The 20,618-nt window shown below is 41.7% G+C and overlaps 1 protein-coding gene across 5 annotated transcripts in view; it reads right to left on the bottom strand.

Annotated features, from left to right (window-relative positions):
- Nucleotides 1–20,115, bottom strand: part of LOC133554447 (synaptotagmin-2-like) — a 169,156-nt gene extending 149,041 nt beyond the window's left edge. Inside the window, exons 1-2 of one of the 5 annotated variants that reach the window (XM_061903230.1) lie at nt 19,820–20,115; nt 19,664–19,723 (exon numbers count right to left, since the gene is read on the bottom strand). The gene's annotated coding sequence lies outside the window, so the exon portion shown is untranslated. Of the gene's footprint in view, nt 1–19,663 lie in introns of all 5 variants that reach the window. The other 4 variants (XM_061903228.1, XM_061903234.1, XM_061903232.1 and 1 more) reach the window with 4 other exon arrangements.
- Nucleotides 20,116–20,618: the final 503 nt, after the last annotated feature.

Genomic DNA, 20,618 nt, shown 5'->3' with positions numbered 1-20,618 from the left:
GCAAATGCATTTGCTACGATTAAGTCAACAAAATCACAAAGGTGAGTTTTGTTGATGTTGTTGACTTATGTGCTAATCAGACATATTTGGTCACGGCATGACTGCCAGCTAATCGATGCTAACATGCTATGCTAAGTGATGCTAACATGTTATTTATGCTAGCTGTATAAATGGGTTGTACTTGTATAGCGCTTTTCTACCTTCAAGGTACTCAAAGCGCTTTGACACTACTTCCACATTTACCCATTCACACACACATTCACACACTGATGGAGGGAGCTGCCATGCAAGGCGCCAACCAGCACCCATCAGGAGCAAGGGTGAAGTGTCTTGCTCAGGACACAACGGACGTGACGAGGTTGGTACTAGGTGGGAATTGAACCAGGGACGCTCGGGTTGCACACGGCCACTCTCCCACTGCGTATGTACATTTGAAACTAGATACCCACATTTAATGCGAAACAAACACTTACCAATCGACAGATTTAAGTTGCTCCAGTGTCACAAGATGCGAAAGTCCTGATCGTTTGATCTGCACATTTTACCGGCGATGCAAATAAAGCAGCCATGCTATGGTCCACTTCATTAGGTACACCCACGCTATGGCCGAATAGCGTCAATAGCTATTCGCTCAATAGCTTCAATTTCTTCTTCAATTTCGTTTTCGCTATCTGCCTCCATACTCTGACCATCTGTTTCAATACATGCGTAATCTGTTGAATCGCTTAAACCGCTGAAATCCGAGTCTGAATCCGAGCTAATGTCACTATATCTTGCTGTGGTAACCGCCATGTTGTTTGTATTGGCAGCCCTGTATGACGTCACAGGGAAATGGATAGTGGTTTCGAAGATAGCGAAAATAAGGCACTTTAAAGCTTTATTTAGGGATATTCCGGGAGGTGTAAAATTTTGAAAAAAATTTCAAAAAATACAACAAGCCACTGGGAACTGATTTTTATTGTTTTTAACCCTTTTGAAATTGTGATAATGTTCCCCTTTAAGATTGTGGCATGGTTGTAATATCTCAATGGTTATGGCAAAACAGTGGTTGGAATTGGAACATTTTGAACTTGTTTGTCCAAAGCACTTTAAAGTGCTGGCTATATGTTATGCATGGGGATTAAAGGCCTACTGAAACCCACTTCTACCTACCACGCAGTCTGGTAGTTTATATATCAATGATGAAATATTAACATTGCAACACATGCCAATACGGCCGCTTTAATTTACTAAATTGCCATTTTAAAGGGGAACATTATCACCTGACCTATGTAAGCGTCAATATATACCTTGATGTTGAAGAAAAAAAAGATCCTTTTGTTTTTTAACCGATTTCCGAACTCTAAAAGGGTGAATTTGGCGATTTAAACGCCTTTCAATTGTTCGCCTGTCGGAGCAATGACCTTTCACCCGTGACGTCACATCGTGAAGCTACCAGCCATTTTCTCAAACACATTACACACACCAAGTCAAATCAGCTCTGTTGTTTTCCGTTTTTTCGACTGTTTTCCCGTACCTTGGAGACATTATGCCTCGTCGGTGTGTTGTCGGAAGGTGTAACAAAATGAACAGAGGCGGATTCAAGTTGCACAAGTGGTCAAAAGATGCAAACGTCCCTCGTTTGTTCTGCACACTGTACCAACGACAGCTGTGCTACGACAGAGATGGCAATAATGTGTGGATATCCTGCGACACTCAAAGCAGATGCATTTCAAACGACAAAGTCAACGAAATCACAAAGGTGAGTTTTGTTGATGTTATTGATGTTGAGTGTGCTAATCAGACATATTTGGTCACGGCATGACTGCAAGCTAATCGATGCTAACATGCTATTTAGGCTAGCTGTATGTACATATTGCATCATTATGCCTCATTTGTAGCTATATTTGCATCCAGCCTTTCCCTCCACCTACATTTAAAGGGGAACATTATCACAATTTCAAAAGGGTTGAAAACAATAAAAATCAGTTCGCAGTGGAATGTTGTATTTTTTGAATTTTTTTTCAAAATGTTACCGGTCTCCGAATATCCCTAAATAAAGCTTTAAAGTGCATTATTTTCGCTATCTTCGAAACCACTATCCATTTCCCTGTGACGTCATACAGTGTTGCCAATGTAAACAAACAATGGCGAATAGTACAGCAAGATATAGCGACATTAGCATTCAGACTCGGATTTCAGCGGCTTAAGCGATTCAACAGGTTACGCATGTATTGAAACGGATGGTTGGAGTATGAAAGTATTGAAGAAGAAACTGAAGCTATTGAGCGAATAGCTATTGACGCTATTCATAGCCATAGCATGGCCGAATAGCTGAGTTAGCATCGCCGGTAAAATGTGTGGACCAAACGATCAGGACTTTCGCATCTCGTGACACTGGAGCAACTTAAATCCGTCGATTGGTAAGTGTTTTTTTCGCATTAAATGTGGGTGGAAGGAAACGTAATATAGTTGCAAATGCATCTGCAGGTTATCCATACATCTACGTGCCATGTCTGCTTTAGCACCGCCGGTAAATAGCATGTTAGCATCGATTAGTGTAGCATGTTAGCATCGATTAGCTGGCAGTCAACATAAAAAAAACTCACCTTTGTGATTTCTGTGACTTTATCGTTGCAAATGCATCTGCAGGTTATCGATACATCTCTGTGCCATGTCTGCTTTAGCACCGCCGGTAAATAGCATGTTAGCGTCGATTAGCGTAGCATGTTAGCATCGATTAGCTGGCAGTCACGCCGCATCCAAATATGTCTGATTAGCACATAAGTCAACATCAACAAAATTCACCTTTGTGATTTGGTTGACTTTATCATTGCAAATGCACCTGCAGGTTATCCATACATCTCTGTGCCATGTCTGTCTTAGCATCGCCGGTAAAATGTGGAGACACTCTGGCACATTCAATGGGGGTCTGGCGGCAGACACTTTCGCATCTTCGGGCCAGTGGTGCAACTTGAATCCCTCCCTGTTAGTGTTGTTACACCCTCCGACAACACATAGACGAGGCATGATGTCTCCAAGGTTCCAAAAAATGGTCGAAAAAATGGAAAATAACAGAGCTGAGACCCAATGTTTACAATGTGTTGAAAATGAAATTGGCGGCTGTATTACCTCGGCGACGTCACATTCTGACGTCATCGCCTCCAGAGCGATAAACAGAAAGGCGTTTAATTCGCCAAAATTCACCCATTTAGAGTTCGGAAATTGGTTGAAAAAAAATATGGTCTTTTTTCTGCACCATCAAGGTATATATTGACGCTTACATAGGTTTGGTGATAATGTCCCCTTTAATGCCAAACAAACACGTACCAATCGTTGGTTAGAAGACGATCGCCGAATTCGTCCGCGCTTCCTCCCGTGCCGCTGTCTGTTGTGATATGGCTCAAAAGCTTCTGGTTCTTCTTTAATTTTGTTTTCGGTACCTGCCTCCACACTCCCACCATCCGTTTCAATACATGCGTAATCTGTTGAATTGCTTGTGCCGCTGAAATCCGAGTCTGAATCCGAGCTACTATGCCACCTTGATGTACTATCTGGTAGCTTCACGCAGTGACGTCACAGGATATCGGGCGGGTGGATATAGCGATGGTGTAAATCAGGCACTTTGAAGCCGTTTTTCGGGATATTGCATGATGGGTAAAATTTTGAGAAAAACTTTGAAAAATAAAATAAGCCACTGGGAACTGATTTTTATTTGTTTTAACCCTTCAGAAATTGTGATAATGTTCCCCTTTAAATTTCCCGCGAGGTATCATGTTGAAAACGTCGCGGAATGATGACGCTTGTGTTGACGCATGCTGGTGACGTTATTGGTTGGAGCAGACATTTTAGCCCAGCACCATACACGGCTAGAAGTCGTCTGTTTTAATCGCATAATTACACAGTATTTTGGACATCTGTGTTGCTGAATCTTTTGCAATTTGTTCAATTAATAATGGAGACTATAAAGAAGAATGCTGTTGGTGGAAAGCGGTGCATTGCATCTGCCTTTAGCAACCGAAACACAGCCGGTGTTTCTTTGTTTGTTGTGAAACTTTAATATGGAACAGAGCGGTCAAGCGAACGTGTTTCTCTACCACATGTCAACCAGCAAGTTTTTGGATGAGAAAATTGTGATATTAAGTCGGCTCTTACCTTAGACTTCAGCGGAGTTTGCGTCCTCCTGCAGTAGCTGTCAAAAAGGCAGCTGTGACTTTCTTGGCTCCTCCATATGGCTTCCATCAGAGACACTGGCGGTCACCGCAGTCCTCCGACTTTCAGGTATGATTTTATAATCTCACTAAAACACTAGTAGCACAATAAGCAGATAAGGGATTTTCCAGAATTATCATAGTAAATGTGTCTAATAACATCTGAATTGCTCCCACTGCCGTCGCCTTTTTTTGATTTCCCAGTGCTCCACTCTAACTTTCCTCATCCACGAATCTTTCATCCTCGCTGAAATTAATGGGGAAATCGTCGCTTTCTCGGTCCGAATCACTCTTGCTGCTGATGGCTATGATTGTAAACAATGTGAGGATGTGAGAAGCACGACAACCTGTGACGTCACGTGCACATCGTCTGCTACTTCCGGTACAGGCAAGGCTTTTTTATTAGCGACCAAAAGTTGCGAACTTTATCGTCAATGTTCTCTACTAAATCCTTTCAGAAAAAATATGGCAATATCGCGAAATGATCAATTATGACACATAGAATGGACCTGCTATCACCGTTTAAATAAGAAAATCTCATTTCAGTAAGCCTTTAAGCAGACTAAGGAAGAAATGGGGTGTTTTCAGCTTGCAGGAATTCTGTAAAGATAACCCTTGCGACATGGGGCCATGCATTATCATGATGTAACGTACAGTAATTGTGTTGTATGAATTACAAGACAATGTAACTTAACACTAATTAAAAATATGTACACATTCATGACATCATCTAAACTTAGCCTCAACATAACCTTTGTTCATGTTCCTTTGCTTAAACAAAAGCTGCACTTTTTTGAGAATCCCTGTGCGTAGCTACAAATTTGGTGTTTGCAATCCAGTAGCTCTTGCTGCAACACCACCACTCCTCCTCAAATAGTAAAAGAAAAATCCAACTATAAATAGTCCGCTCAGTCATTTGAAAAACGCTGTTTACGGTTAGATTTTTATTTTTGCTTTCCAACTGCATTAAAATGCTTTAAATTCAGCTATATAATAAAAGGATTACCACCCACACGAATCAGATTTTTGACAGAATTTTAACATTTTTGATTATGATATTAATATGCCCTCATAACGCACTCTTATTAATTCTGATAGTCATCTGATTGTGTATGGGAGTTTAAGAATTTATTTTATACTTGCTTCATAAATACAAAAGTCTTTGTTGTAAAAAAAACTTTTTAAAAACATGCTAAAATACAAAAATAACATTATGATATAAATCTCTAGATTTAGGGATTATTCAACCAAACTGGAATGGGGGTTATATTTTCATAAAGTCAAGGATTAGGCACAGGACATGTACTTTAAGTATTTATTTCACTTTTTTGTACATGTAATGTAAGACTTTCATCGCATCAAATGCATAATTCTGTAATGTCAAAAAGTCATATTTCATGGTTTTCAAAGATATTTTAAGTAACAGCAGCGCTTTGCTATTTTCAAGAACCGACTTTAAAAAGGCTTTGCGATGAGGTGGCGACTTGTCCAGGGTGTACTCCACCTTCCGCCCGAATGCAGCTGAGATAGACTCCAGCCCCCCCCCCCCCGTGACCCCAAAAAAGGGACAAGCGGTAGAAAATGGATGGATTAATAGACCTCCTTTTTAGACCAGTTGATCTGCCGCTTTTTTTCTTCTTTTCTTTTACTCCTCTGTCCCCCCCTCCCTTGTGGAGGGGGTCCGGTCCGATGACCATGTATGAAATACTGGCTGTCCAGAGTCGGGACCAAGGATGGACCACTCGCCTGTGTATCGGTTGGGGACATCTCTACGATGCTGATCCGACTCTGCTTGGGATGGTTTCCTGTGGACGGGATTCTCGCTGCTGTCTTGGATCCGCTTTGAAATGAACTTTCGTGGCTGTGTTGGAGCCACTATGGATTGTACTTTCACAGTATCATGTTAGACCCGCTCGACATCCATTGCTTTCGGTCCCCTAGAGGGGGAGGGGTTGCCCACATTTGAGGTCCTCTCCAAGGTTCTCATAGTCATCATTGTCACTGGCGTCCCACTGGGTGTGAATTTTCCTTGCCCACTGGGTTATTTTGAGGATGTCGTAGTCGTAGTGGTTTGTACAGTCCTTTGAGACATTTGTGATTTAGGGCTATATACATAAACATTGATTGATTGATTGATTATCTAATGTAAATATATTGATATGCCTTCCAAATGTTTAAAAATATAATCAATGCTAAAATACCTGCTTGACGTATGATTTTAAATCAAGTTCTCCATCAAAATGTACACTGTAAAAACAGAGTATATTTTTCTGCTAAACACTGGCAGCTTAGTTGACAGAATTGTACCGCAAAACGTTTGTTGAATTTCAAGTTGTTGATGTAAAAAAAATATGTTGCAGTAAAATTAAAGAAATTATTACTAAGTGAGCAGCGAGTTTATACACTGGCCATATGACAGATGTGTTTTTAAGGACCTACTTAAAAAATAAAAACACAAAATACAAAGAAGTTTGTGGAATTTCCGGCTGCTTTTAGAAACCTGCCGTCACAAACTGGCATGTCTGCAGTAATTGTGACACCAAGGAAACAGGAGGATAATGTGCAGGCAAAACAAGTACTTCATTACTGTAACACAGGATACTTTGCTTATCTCACAGCACACAGCAAACCGAGTTAGTAACATTTCAACACAAAACAATCCCCGAGCCCTGACTACAGGGTGAGGCAGGCATTAATTGGCAACTACGACAAGTTGTTTTCAAGCCAATCAGGGACAGGTGAGGGAACGAGCGCCCAGGGTGACATACAGGAAATGGAACCAAAGTTAGAGCGCTGACCAGGAAACAAATGCAGAAACTAAAGGAAACAAGACCCTATGTGACAGATCGTCACTTCTGCTGCAGAATTGTTAGCAGGTATGTTTTTACCAGCTGTTATTCAACTATCTTCGATGGCCAGAGTTGCCCTGCTGGCTAACGAGATAAATAGTTCTGAGTGACATACAAGTAAGAAGCTCTCGGTTAGCTTTGTTTTGCCTCTGCCATGAGCAGTGCCTAGGTGCTTATTAGTCTCCATATCTTTGGTCAGGTCAAGTGTTTGCTACGTAGTTAGCCATCTGTGCTATATAATAATATGCTAACCAGCTACAGTATACTGTGTGCACGGTGCCAACTAACGCGCTGCACATAGTCACTCTCTGTAAATTCTTTTTTTGGCCGTCTTTGATGCTGCTTTGATCGCGAGCTTAAAAATAAACACATTCCCACAACATCTATTCATTATCCATCCATCCACCCACTTTCTACCGCTTGTCCCGTTCGGGGTCACGGGGGGTGCTGTAGTCTATCCCAGCTGCATTCGGGCGGAAGGCGGGTACACCCTGGACAAGTCGCCACCTCATCACAGGGTCAACACAGATAGACATTATTTCACAATGAAATTTACAAACATGAGTATTTTATATCCTCACAAAAACGTCACAATTAGGGAGATTTTCAATGCAGTCGGGATGGTAGTAGATCAGGGGTCACCAACGCGGTGCCAGCGGGCACTAGGTAGCCTGTAAGGACCAGATGAGTCGCCCGCTGGCCTGTTCTAAAAATAGCTCAAATAGCAGCACTTACCAGTGAGCTGCCTCTATTTTTTAAATTGTGTTTATTTACTAGCAAGCTGGTCTCACTTTGCTCGACATTTTTAATTCTAAGAGAGACAAAACTCTAATAGAATTTGAAAATCCAAGAAAATATTTTATAGACTTGGTCTTCACTTGTTAAAATAATTTAAATTATTTATTTTACTTTACTTCTTATAACTTTCAGAAAGACAATTTTAGAGAAAAAATACAACCTTAAAAATTATTCTAGGATTTTTAAACACATATAACTTTTTACCTTTCAAATTCCTTCCTCTTCTTTCCTGACAATTTCAATCAATGTTCAAGTAATTTTTTTTTATTATTATTGAAAAGAATAATAAATGCATTTTAATTTAATTCTTAATTTTAGCTTCTGTTTTTTCGACGAAGAATATTTGTGAAATATTTCTTCAAACTTATTATGATTAAAATTCAAAATATTATTCTGGCAAATCTAGAAAATCTTTAGAATCAAATTTAAATCTTATTTCAAAGTCTTTTGAATTTATTTTGAAATTATTGTTCTGGAAAATCTAGAAGAAATAATGATTCGTCTTTGTTAGAAATATAGCTTGGTCCAATTTGTTGTATATTCTAACAAAATGCAGATTGGATTTTAACCTATTTAAAACATGTCGTCAAAATTCTAAAATTAATCTTAATCACGAAAAATGACTAATGATGTTCCATAAATTCTTTTTTAAATTTTTTCAAAAATATTAAAATTAGCTAGTTTTTCTCCTCTTTTTTGGTTGAATTTTAAAAAGTCAAAATTTAATTTTCTTTTTTTTTTCCTGTTTTCTCTCCTTTTAAACCGTTCAATTAAGTGTTTTTTTCATCATTTATTCTCTAAAAAAAACCCTTCCGTAAAAGGAAAAAAAAAATGTACGACGGAATGACGGACAGAAATACCCATATATATATATATATATATATATATATATATATATATATATATATATATATATATATATATATACATATATATATATATATATATATATATGTATATATATATATTTATTTATTTATTTATTTATTAAAAGTAAATTGAGCAAATTGGCTATTTCTGGCAATTTTTTTAAGTGTGTATCAAACTGGTAGCCCTTTGCATTAATCAGTACCCAAGAAGTAGCTCTTGGTTTCAAAAAGGTTGGTGACCTCTGTGGTAGACTAATGTCTATGAATATTCTCATTCATCCAGGTCATGAGTCATCTCAGGAGAATTTGGTTTGTCGCAACTGGACAGTTTGGTTTGTCTTATAAGACGTTTCGCCGCGTACGCTTCATCAGTTTGTGCTCTAAGACTTAAATTGGTCAGATGTAGTCTAGACTTAGATTGGTCGGATCGAGACTACATCCGACCAATCAAAGTCGATGAGCACGTACTGATGAAGCCTACTCGGATGAGCGGCGAAACGTCTTCTAAGACAAATCAAACAGTCCAGTTGTGATGGATTCAATGCCGAGATGGTAAACTAATTCCCATGCTTTGACTTACATATCAACTAAGCAATAGTGACATAGTTATATTGTGAGGAACTATACAGTTTCTGACAAAGTGATACTGTGTCTTGCTCACGGCGTCTCACTCGTACTGCTCCTTCGGCCATGAGCGACAGGCCAAGCTAACTACTTGAGCTTCTTCTGCTGCTGCTATGTCATCTTTGTGTTTGTAAAAGCACCAGGTAACTTTTCAACCTTCATAAAATATTTTCATAACTTTCGGGATGATACATCGACTTACAGCTCCGGCTTAATAGTGATTCCCAGAGCCCCAAAAACGTATGCGGGCTAAGAGCGTTTTGTATTCGAGCTCCAGTACTCTGGAATGCCCTAGAGGAGGGGTGCCCATTACGTCGATCGCGACCTACCAGTCGCCCGCGGGGGGTGTGTCAGTCGATCTCCAGCCAGGCTTTTAAAAAAAATAGACCTAAAAATTAGTGGTCATCAATCTTCACCAAGACGTCACTTAAATGACATTCACGGTACCGGAGGGTCTTGTGAGATGACGCTGGCTGCTGCAAGATTATTATTATTAAAATATGACCGAGAGGAAGGCGAGAAACACTTTTTATTTCAACAGACTCCCGCGCCGTACCTTCCGTCAAAACTCTAAAGGCCGACTGCACATTTCCTATCTTCACAATAAAAGCCCTGCTTCATGCTGCCTGCGCTAACTAAATACAGAGTCTCGGAAAACTGGCGTGCACAAGCGATCCCTCAGAAAGCTGGCGTGCACATCACTTGTGCACGCCAGCTTTCTGAGACTCTTATTTTGTTAGCGTAGGCAGCATGAAGCAGGGCTTTTATTGTGAAGATAGGAGATGTGCAGTCGGCCTTTAGAGTTTTGACGGAAGGGACGGCGCGAAAGTCTGTTGAAATAAAAAGTGTTTCTCGCCTTCCTCTCTGTCATTTTTTCATAATAATGAACTGGCAGCAGCCAGCGTCATCTCACAAGACCCTCGGGTGCCGTGAATGTCAATCAAGCAAGCTACGGAATTTGCCGCCAATGTTTTTCTTGTAAAGTGTATGGAAGCTGGATGAATTAGATGCCAAAAACCAACCACTTTCATGTGGTATTGTACAGAAAGGACAACTTTTTTTCTCCTCCATTTGAAAATGTGGGCGTTATCATCATTACTGTCTGATTCCAATCAATGCAAGTCATCAGAATCAAATACACCAACTTATATTCTTGTCTTTGTGAAAGAAAGACATCTATATGTGTTACACATGCTTGTATTATCATTAAACACATTTAACTTGTTTACAAAAATGTCTCTTTCACAAATAAATAAATATAAATGATATATATAAATGAGGTAGATCCCCTCGAGTTGGTCAATTGAAAAGTAGCTCGCCTGCAGAAAAAGTGTGGGCACCCCTGCCCTAGAGATGCTACCTAAGTAGAAGGATTTAAGTCCCAACTTAAAACTCATTTGTATAGAACCCCATTTTAGACCAGTTGATGTGCTGTGACTTTTCTACTCTGTCCCCTTCTCCTTCGTGGAGAGCGGGGCACAGATTCGGTGACCACAGGTGAACCAGTCGCTGTCTAAAGTCGGGACCCGGGGGTGGACCGCTAATTGGTGCATCAGTTGGGGACGTCGCTGCGCTGCTGACCTGTCTCTGCTCAAGATGATCTCCTGCTGGCCCCACTATGGACTGGACTCTCATACTATAATGTTAGATCCACTATGGACTGGACTCTCACACTATAATGTTAGATCCACTATGGACTGGACTCTCACACTATTATGCTAGATCCACTCAACGTCCATTGCACCGGTCGCCCGGGGAGGTGGGGGGTGGTGGGGGCCCATCTGCGGTCCCCTCCAAGGTTTCTCATTGTAGCCCATTGGGTGGAATTTTTTCTTACCCTGATGTGGGATCTGAGCCAAGGATATCGTTGTGGCTTGTGCAGCCCTTTGAGACACTCGTAATTTAGGGTTATATAAATAAACTTTGATTGATTGATTGATTGAACTAGTTAAATGTCACCTCTATCATGGCCTGGGGGGGGTCTGTATCGCTTTAACTGGCATTTAGCAACTTTGAGGAGAGTGGCAGGAACCCTGCCACACAAAAGGCTACAAATATGCTGACTTGCTTTACGGCATACGTCACTCCTCCCTTTTCCCATCCTTTGCAAAAACGGAAGTTGATGCGAAAGCCTGCATGCAATTCCTGCTACCATGCATGGCAGAAGCAGCAAAACAACCAAATAAACTTGAAAATGAGAGTGCAACGTGCATACAGGACAGTCAAGGATCAACATTGGCTTGGCTTTCAATTGCTGGCGTGAGCTCAAAGACGAGGAGGGATTTCAGACCGATGGCGCCTTGGCTCCGTTTCTGCTGGACTGTAAGTATGCTCAAATCAAAATGGTAATGCTAACGTTAGCTATCGGATTATGCGTGGTAGCAAAAAATAGCCACCAGCTTGATAGTTTGCAGTTCCACACTGACAAGACCAGCTACGCAACAAACTCAAAAGTACGCCGTGGCTCGGGTGGTAGAGCGGCCGTGCCAGCAACTTCAGGGTTCCTGGTTCTATGGCCACATTCAGCCATATTAGTCACCTCCGTTGTGTCCTTGAGCAAGACACTTCACCCTTGCTCCTGATGGGTCTTGGTTAGGTTATTGCATGGCAGCTACCGACAGCAGTGTGTGAATATGTGTGTGAATGTGGAAATAGCGTCAAAGCGCTTTGAGTACCTTGAAGGTAGAAAAGTACTATACAGGTATAATCCATTTATAAAGACAAAACAATGCGATGACTACAAACCGCAAATATAAAGTATGTAGGCTCCCACTGTGGAAGGATTAGTCATACTGAATCATTGTGGTTTTTTCGTGTCAGTTTGACACTATATGCACTAGTCTTCATGGGAAATGTGGTCTTCCTTCGGGCAAAACACTAGCTCTTTGGTCCGCTGGTGCCGCCAAAATCAAGTGAAGTGAAGTAAAGTTAATTATATTTATATAGCGCTTTTTCTCTATTGACTCAAAGCGCTTTACAAAGTGAAACCCAATATCAAAGTTACATTTAAACCAGTGTGGGTGGCACTGGGAGCATGTTGGGTGAAGTGTCTTGCCCAAGGACACAACGGCAGTGACTAGTATGGCGAAAGAGGGGATCGAACCTGCAACCCTCAAGTTGTTGGCACAGCCGCTCTACCAACCGAGCTATACAGCCCCACCAAAAATCAACCAAAACTTAAAAGTGCTGAAGTGGGGCTTTAATGCTAGGTTATAAATCATGCCTATCACCTTTATAGTAGAAGATTGTTGCACCAAAGCTGAAAAATAGGTCAAATTTGAAATCATGCACACTATGTAACGTTTTAGACCAACTAAATTAGACTAATGCGCATTTGCAGCAAGTCCTGTGTTGAAAGATACAACCATCAACTCAGTCGGCATCCCAGTAAGAGCGGCCATTGAAATTGACTGTTTTATGGTTTTATTGGAAATGTTTAGCACCTGTATTACGCTTAATAATACACCATGTCGCTTACAATGTCTGCCATGATTTGTGGTACACAAAGTGTTCTCTATGCAATTGTTGCAGAAGGAATTAGAGTTTGTTGCTATGTGTTCTGCGCAATATCAAAGGATAGAAGTTACGGTAATGTTTAAAATGACCAAATGCGGTAAGTGACTGTCACGTTACATACATAATCAAAACATGCATATAAAACGTTGGCGGTTTTGGTATGTGTTTTAGAAGGTTTTATAGGCGGAATACTTTTTTTGTTCTACGATTTGGAATGCACAGAAAAGGGAAAGAAGTGTGTGGTTATTGCTCATAAGTGCAGTTTTTTCTTTAAGGGAGTCCACAAATCTACCACTACCATAGTTCACTCTTCCCCACAACTTTTTCATCAGTAAACCATTCCCTGAGGTGACACCGTACCTGCTTCCTGCCATGAGCCACAGGGAACAACTCTGGTAGACATTTGCTGTGTGCACGATAATATTTCTATTTGGAAACCAGTGTTACTTGCAGTGTCGCACCGCACTAAACAACTGTACCTTTTAGAGGTGGGGTGTCGAACACGGTTACACTGAGGGCCACATCGCAGTTATGGCTATCCTAAGACGGCCGCTTGTTACCGTACATAATATATGAATATAAATGTATAAGAATTCACTTCATGATATTATAAAATTAATTGATGTGCATTTGATTATTATATTTGTATTACATACACTGTAAAAATGATAATATTAAAGTGTACGAATGTTTTTACAGCATATTACTGTAAATGTGAAGACGGTACTATCGTTTTTTTTTACTGTAAAATATTGGCAACTGAGCTGCCAGTTTTTTTTTACTGTAAAATCCATTGTCATTTCTACAACGTACAATTTGATGAATAACTTGCTTTGATATAACTCAAGCAGATATGTTTGAAATTAATAATAGTATAATATTTGTTGCATTATCAATCAATGTTTACTTATATAGCCCTAAATCACTAGTGTCTCAAAGGGCTACACAAACCACAACACAAACCACTACGACATCCTCGGTAGGCCCACGTAAGGGCAAGGAAAACTCACACCCAGTGGGACGTCGGTGACGATGATGACTCTGAGAACCTTGGAGAGGACAAAAGCAATGGATGTCGAGCTGGTCTAACATGATAGTGTGAAAGTTCAATCCATAATGGATCCAACACAGCCGCGAGAGTCCAGTCCAAAGCGGATCCAACACAGCAGCGAGAGTCCCGTTCACAGCGGAGCCAGCAGGAAACCATCCCAAGCGGAGGCGGATCAGCAGCGCAGGGATGTCCCAAGCCGATACACAGGCAAGCGGTCGATTCTGGGTCCCGACTCTGGACAGCCAGTACGACATCCATGGCCACCGGATCAGACCGGACCCCCTCCACAAGGGAGAGTGGGACATAGGAGAAAAAGAAAAGAAACGGCAGATCAACTGGTCTAAAAAGGGAGTCTATTTAAAGGCTAGAGTATACAAATGAGTTTTAAGGTGAGACTTAAATGCTTCTACTGAGGGGGCATCTCGAACTGTTACCGGGAGGGCATTCCAGAGTACTGGAGCCCGAAATGAAAACGCTCTATAGCCCGCAGACTTTTTTTGGGCTTTGGGAATCACTAATAAACCGGAGTCCTTTGAACGCAGTTATAAGATAATTAAGTTTAAAATATACCTAATAACATGTAATACAGGTATTTCTGTCCGTCTTAATGAAAATATTATATTTAGTAAATGATAAAATGTTTTATTTACTCATATTACTTGTGTGCCTTACCAGACCAAGTTAAATGATGTGGCGGGCCAAATTTGGCCCCCGGGCCTTGAGTTTGATACCTGTGTTTTGGAGAGTAATTTTGTGCGAAAAATGTTCTTTAATCATAATTTTGATACGTCGTGTTTGCCAGGTGCATTATTTTGGCAAAGCTGAGGTGCTCCTAAACCCTTTAACAAAAATATATATCCATCCATCCATCAATTTTCTACCGCTTGTTCATTTTGGGGTCGCGGGGGGTGCTGGAGCCTATCTCAGCTGTACCTTTGAAAATTGACCATTAAAGCATATTGTACAGATAACACTGGGCAAATGATCGCTGAGGATGCCATCACATCAGTGTCTTAACTGGTATCACAATTTGAGATGTTTCTTTATTTCAGCCTCCCATGTGGAAGTATAATTGTGTGGATCCCTGCGTACGCTTGATGGTGACAATTTTGTAATCCAAGACTAGTTTTGTGGCTCCTGATAGACTGAAAGCGCCACCATTACCAGCTTCCTTCTTGAGTATAATGACTTCGAAGAGCGTTCATGAGTGTGTTTCCTCAGCCAGTTTGTTTCCTCAGCCAGTTTGACAAGGACAGACTCAAGCATTTCGCAGTATAACTAAAGGATACTTTCACATTAAAAAAGGGGGAAATAGATGAAACATCCAGATTCCCAGATAAGTCCTTTGAAAATCTTTTCTGTCATGACATGATGGACATCTTTAAGCATAGAAAACTTTTTATTGAGGTGCTTAGTGCACCACCAGAAAAAAAAAACCTTGAGCTGCATTGATGATGAGGTTAGGTGACAGAGGTGCAAGCAGTGCATTGCATTGTTAAGGCAGCCAGCACAGCAATATTGCCAGGGAAATGGGCAAGTGAAAGCCATTCCCAAGATGTGACAGCACTGACAGCTAACACACTCAAACGTATTAACGCTTAGAAACATTTGATACATTCACAATTGGATACAGTCATTTATATTCCGAGTGATCTTCACAGACCCCAAGGGCCTCCTTTTTACATGCATGAAACCGTACACCTGAGCATTTTTCCTCCTAACACCAGTGTGTATTGTAAACAGTACAGAACAACCTAGATTCTATAAAGAAAAAGACTAAATATAACACTGTGCTGCAGAGGGAAGCCACAGCCCCCCCCTAGCTCATGCATGATCCACCTCAGCTGGGAGATCTGAGTTGCACCAGATGTGTCATACAGGAGCATATTTAGCAACAAATTGGATGATTAACAGAATTTTGCAGGAAACAATGAGAAATTTGGCAGTGGCCCTGGCCTTGTGGAGTTGACGGGCTTTGAGGGCTGATAAAGCGGATGGGACAGCGACAAAAATCAAACAACGTAACGTGCATCCTGGGTCGGGCATCAATACTTTACTGTCTGCACTCACAAGTGAGCTTGTTCTGCTCGAGCAGTGTTGCAGGGCTTGCTCTTCATGGCAAGTTATCACCGTCACCTTTAGCTCCGCCCCCTCAACATTAATTATGCAGCTCAATGCAGCACTCTGAATCCCTGCTGCAGCTCACTCACACTATCCCCAACCAATTCCTCGTGCTCTCACTCCCCGTCTGGTACAAACATCTTCCAAGAACCATTAATGGTTAATGCAACAGTAAATTGGAATGTTTGGAATGTCGTTTTTTTATACATAAATATTTCCTGGTACTGTGCCTGAATGTAAAAAAAAGGCCTATTCATGCTCTGCCCCTTCTTACACTGAGTGCAATTCTTACCATGTCAGCACCTATTTTTACTACTTCACTCCCAAAGGCTATACTGCTGCTTTAGTGTGAATCTGAGGCAAACAAAGTGCGATGTGTTGTACTTAATATCTCTTAATGGCATCTCTCCGGCGGGGCGCATTTGACTGTCCGACCCCTGAGCACAGCAAACACGACCAGACCTTGTCACAGGGAGCAGAGAAAGTCCACACTACCAGTGTGATCCGGCCACATCAGCAAACAGAGGGAAACCATAGAAGAGCTATAATGAGGGAAGCTCTCACGCGGCACGCGGCCGTCCCGCCCCCGGGCAGGCAGTAGGACGCAAACGTGGCAGCTGATTATGGAAGCAGAAACAAGCTTTGCCGTCATTTCCTAGAGCTTTGACATGATTACGATTCATTTCACATCAGCATGCATGTGTTCATGTGCCTGCACGTATGTGCACGGGGACAACAATGCTTGTCCTGCCAAAAGCTGTATAATTAATCCCACTGAACTTAAGTGTATGGCTTGCCTGTGTGTCTCAACCATGCACGCTGCCTGACTTTAAATGTGAAAAATTGCATTTTCTTTCTCTCTCATGAGCTCACATGAAATGTGGGTCGCGATGGATCATTATTTCTAATTTGCTATACAGGGAATCGCCTTCAAACTGTCAGACCATTGGCATACTAGCACCACTTATTAAAGGGTTTATGTTGCAGGACTATTGATGCCAGTTCAATAAATTGCCTGTCTGTGTTTGCAAAGATGTTACCTCTGGAACAAAAGCAAACTGTGAGGCAGATGTTGCTAATGAGGAAAACATGGCCAGGGGAGGTAGGATCATTCAGCCAGTATTGGGTGAAAGTACTACACGATTACATAATCAACGAGGTACCATGTGCTACACACTCTTACTACATGACAATGCGCTCGTTGATTTTTCATTTTAAAACAACAACAACAACAACACTGTTTCCTTCTTTTTTTAAAAATGCACCCCCCACACGAGGACCACAATGTACAATGTTGGGTCAAAAGCTATTCTGCAGGAAGCCCGCTATGCTGCGCTGCTCTGCTCCTGCAGGGGTCTCTTCAGTACATGGAACCGGATGGCAAGCAGAGAACGCAGCGGGGGCTGGGCACTGCAATGTACTGCAGTGCTCGGAGCTCCGCTATGCACACCCACTCTCTTCCAATCTTGCTCTGCCTTTGAACATGTCTCCATCTCTCGTGCTCACTACCTCTTGCATTCAGTCACTTATTCTCTTATTGTCTTTCTCCTTTAACATGTTTCATTACTTTTGTCCTTTCTTTAAGCATCCCTGCTGACTCTGCCATTTATGTGCACAGGATGATGATATACCGGATTTAAATATTCACCAGAAAGCCTAACAGTCTTGGGTACTGTACACTTTACAATACTTCAAAGTCTATAAAGGCATCTCATTTCCTTGCATTATTTGGTCGTTTTGCCCTGGTATAAAAAAAAAAAAGTTTTCAACAGTAGCTCGTCACATTGAATCCACCTTGACCTATCAATCACTTTTTCACATGTCAGTCTGGGACAGAATGAGCCAAACACACAGTTGTAGTTTTATATGCAACTTGACAAAACACCTCATATGCTTTTAGCTGATGCTATGTCTGTTGGTAAGGTTTGCCGTAGATATACTGTGCACCTCTAACGACTTGAGATAAATCCCAGGATACGTAAGTCTAAACTGTCTCATTAGAGGCACTAAGAGATACTATCTTTACAAAGGATACAAGCTAATTTTTGGTATCAGTGTGGGGTCTCATTTCCGTTTTCCATTAGTGTGCTGAGGTTTATGATGTGATGCATGCTAGCTGCATCCTGCAGAGACACGTCTCTGCTTCCTCTCAACCATGGCATGAAATAAAGATTTATCTCTCTGCAGATGTCAAATCAGCAAGGGCTGCAGTCATTACGTGTTTGCACATTCTCTCAGAGTTTGCACACAACTGCCTTGTGGGCACTCCAAAGAACAATCAGCAGCAAGATATTACAGATCTCTCTGGACTATGCTGACAACAACCTTGATAATATTTTGCTGCAACAGAGCCTTTTTGATGGTTGCTGTGTTGCTACTGTGAAAATGTTCCCATCTGGAACATCCAGTGATAATTAAAGAAGACAAAAAAGGGTCATGGGTTTTCAAGCTGCTGCACAAATGTAAGTCCCATCTATGAGGCTGAATGTTGTGTGTTCTAGAAGAGAGACCCATGAATAATTCAATATTTTGTCCATGTGCAAGATGGATGTGCGAAACCTACCGCAGTGTACTGCACGATGAAGGGAAAATTGCAATGGCAATGTATAACTTGATAGCATTCACATGCTCATTGACCCTATATGAGAATATTAAGTAACTCTCTCCATGGTGCTGAAATTGGGTACGCTTTTCTCACAGCCTCTGCTTTTCCCTGCAGATCAGCCAATTTTAAATAATTGAAGCATTCCCAAAGCCTAGGAAGATTGTCAATGTTCAACCATTATATCATGCTTTTCAAACTTTTTATGGTGGGATGTTCTCCTAAATATTGAAAAAGTGCTCAATGTACTCTAGCTGTCTAAAATACACTATCCCTTCATTTCCTCCAGTACTGTAGCAGGCCACCTCATACAGATATTTTAGAGAAACCACACAGTGCCCACTGCTGGACACTGTCAGCTCGGACTAAATGTTCATGACAAATCATGAAGGTCAGATTTACCAAAATATAGAGGGTCCAGGAGAGTTTAGGTTATCCTTTGGTTAAAAAAAAAAAAAGCGTTGGTTTGTTTGATTGCTTTAACACCTAAATGACGCTCGTGAACATCTGAAAGCCACTTTTACTGCAGGCGAGGACAGCAGAATGTCCCAGAACAACAACCCTGATCAGCAGGCTCAAACCATCAGAGCAAATCTGCTATTTAAGCAACCTCACTTACACAGTCGCTACAGGCCCATGATAAACTTTACTGCTATCCCAAGCGGGGTTATAAAACAAACATTTTGTTTTTCTTTTGAAAAAAAAAAAGCATTCAAAGATTTCAGTTCCTATGCTTCACAATGCAGTGATGCCAAAGCCGCTCCACTCAGGGATGTAATGGGATACTGCAGCACTAGAGAACCGTGTGCACACAAACTTGCCTAGAAGCATCAGGGAGTCCCGCTCTAACCTCTCCCCCTCCTTCTCACTCTGCATTGCTCTGCTTTACTGCAAACTGTTTAGTCTCTAATGGATTCAAATCTACAAATAGTAGTTGTTTGGTTAATTAGTCCTACAGACAAAGCAACAAAATGAAACACTCAAGAAGTTTCAAAAGAAGTGTAGAAAGCCGCCATACCATAAAAAGAGAAGCAGCTGCTTACCTTTTGTGAGTGGCTTGCTCTCCACTGGGCACTGAGCCGTCCTCCTCGGGCACCAAGACACTTCGAGAATAGAAAGGAAAATAATCAGTGTCCCTTTACTCTCTCTTATTTCCACTTTCAGATAGAATAGGTCTTAGCACAGCCTTGAGGACACACCTTTGCTCTGTCCTGCTGGAAACTCCACACACACACACACACACACACACACACAGAGGCACCTATCAAGTCAAATTGATAAAGATCTGCTCAGGGGAGGGATGCAAACCACACACACTCACACACTGCAGTTTTTTCTTCCTCTTGCCCACTCGCTCTGCTGCTCCCCCCTGCTGTCTTTGCCTGCACTGCCTGCTGATTGGCCAAGCTGCTCTTCAATAACATAAGCTGTGTTCATTAGTTGGAAGGGGGGCTCCTCCCGCCCAGCTCATCTCTCCTTTTTTCCCTTTTTCCCTAAGAGCCTGTGGACAAGAACGCTGAGCTCTGCAATTTTATGCGCATAGAGCGAAGAAAAAGGGAATGGAGGACAGAGTGATGGGAGGAGGGGGTGGGCAGAGGAGAAAAAGAAGTGGTACTCTCGGGAGGGGGGGGGTGGCTGGATGGAGGCTAGATTAGCGGGCTGCAACGGGACAAGCTGAGGCAGTGTGAGGGACAAAGAGGGGGCAGAATGGGACGTCGAGCCGCACCAGTCGCGGCATGTGGAAGGAGATTTCCCAACGCTGGCTGCAGCGAGGAAGCTCTGCTGCAGTGTGCAGTCTAATTGTCAGGCAAGGTAGGGGGATGGGAGAGGAGAGGGTGGTTGCTTGCAGTAATGCCGAAATAGTCATCCACGCTTGGCTATACGGGGGTTGAGGAGCTGCAGCAGTTAATGCCTTTTCCCAATGAATTATTGAAGCTGCCCCAGAGCAGAGCGGCCGTCTCACAGCCAGCAAACTATCCAGATTGTTCAGTCTCTCTG

This window comes from Nerophis ophidion, linkage group LG06 (assembly GCF_033978795.1).
Source record: "Nerophis ophidion isolate RoL-2023_Sa linkage group LG06, RoL_Noph_v1.0, whole genome shotgun sequence".
Classification (NCBI taxonomy): Eukaryota; Metazoa; Chordata; class Actinopteri; order Syngnathiformes; family Syngnathidae; genus Nerophis; species Nerophis ophidion.
Note: the sequence above shows the minus strand (reverse complement) of the source record. Positions and strands in the feature narration are given on the sequence as shown.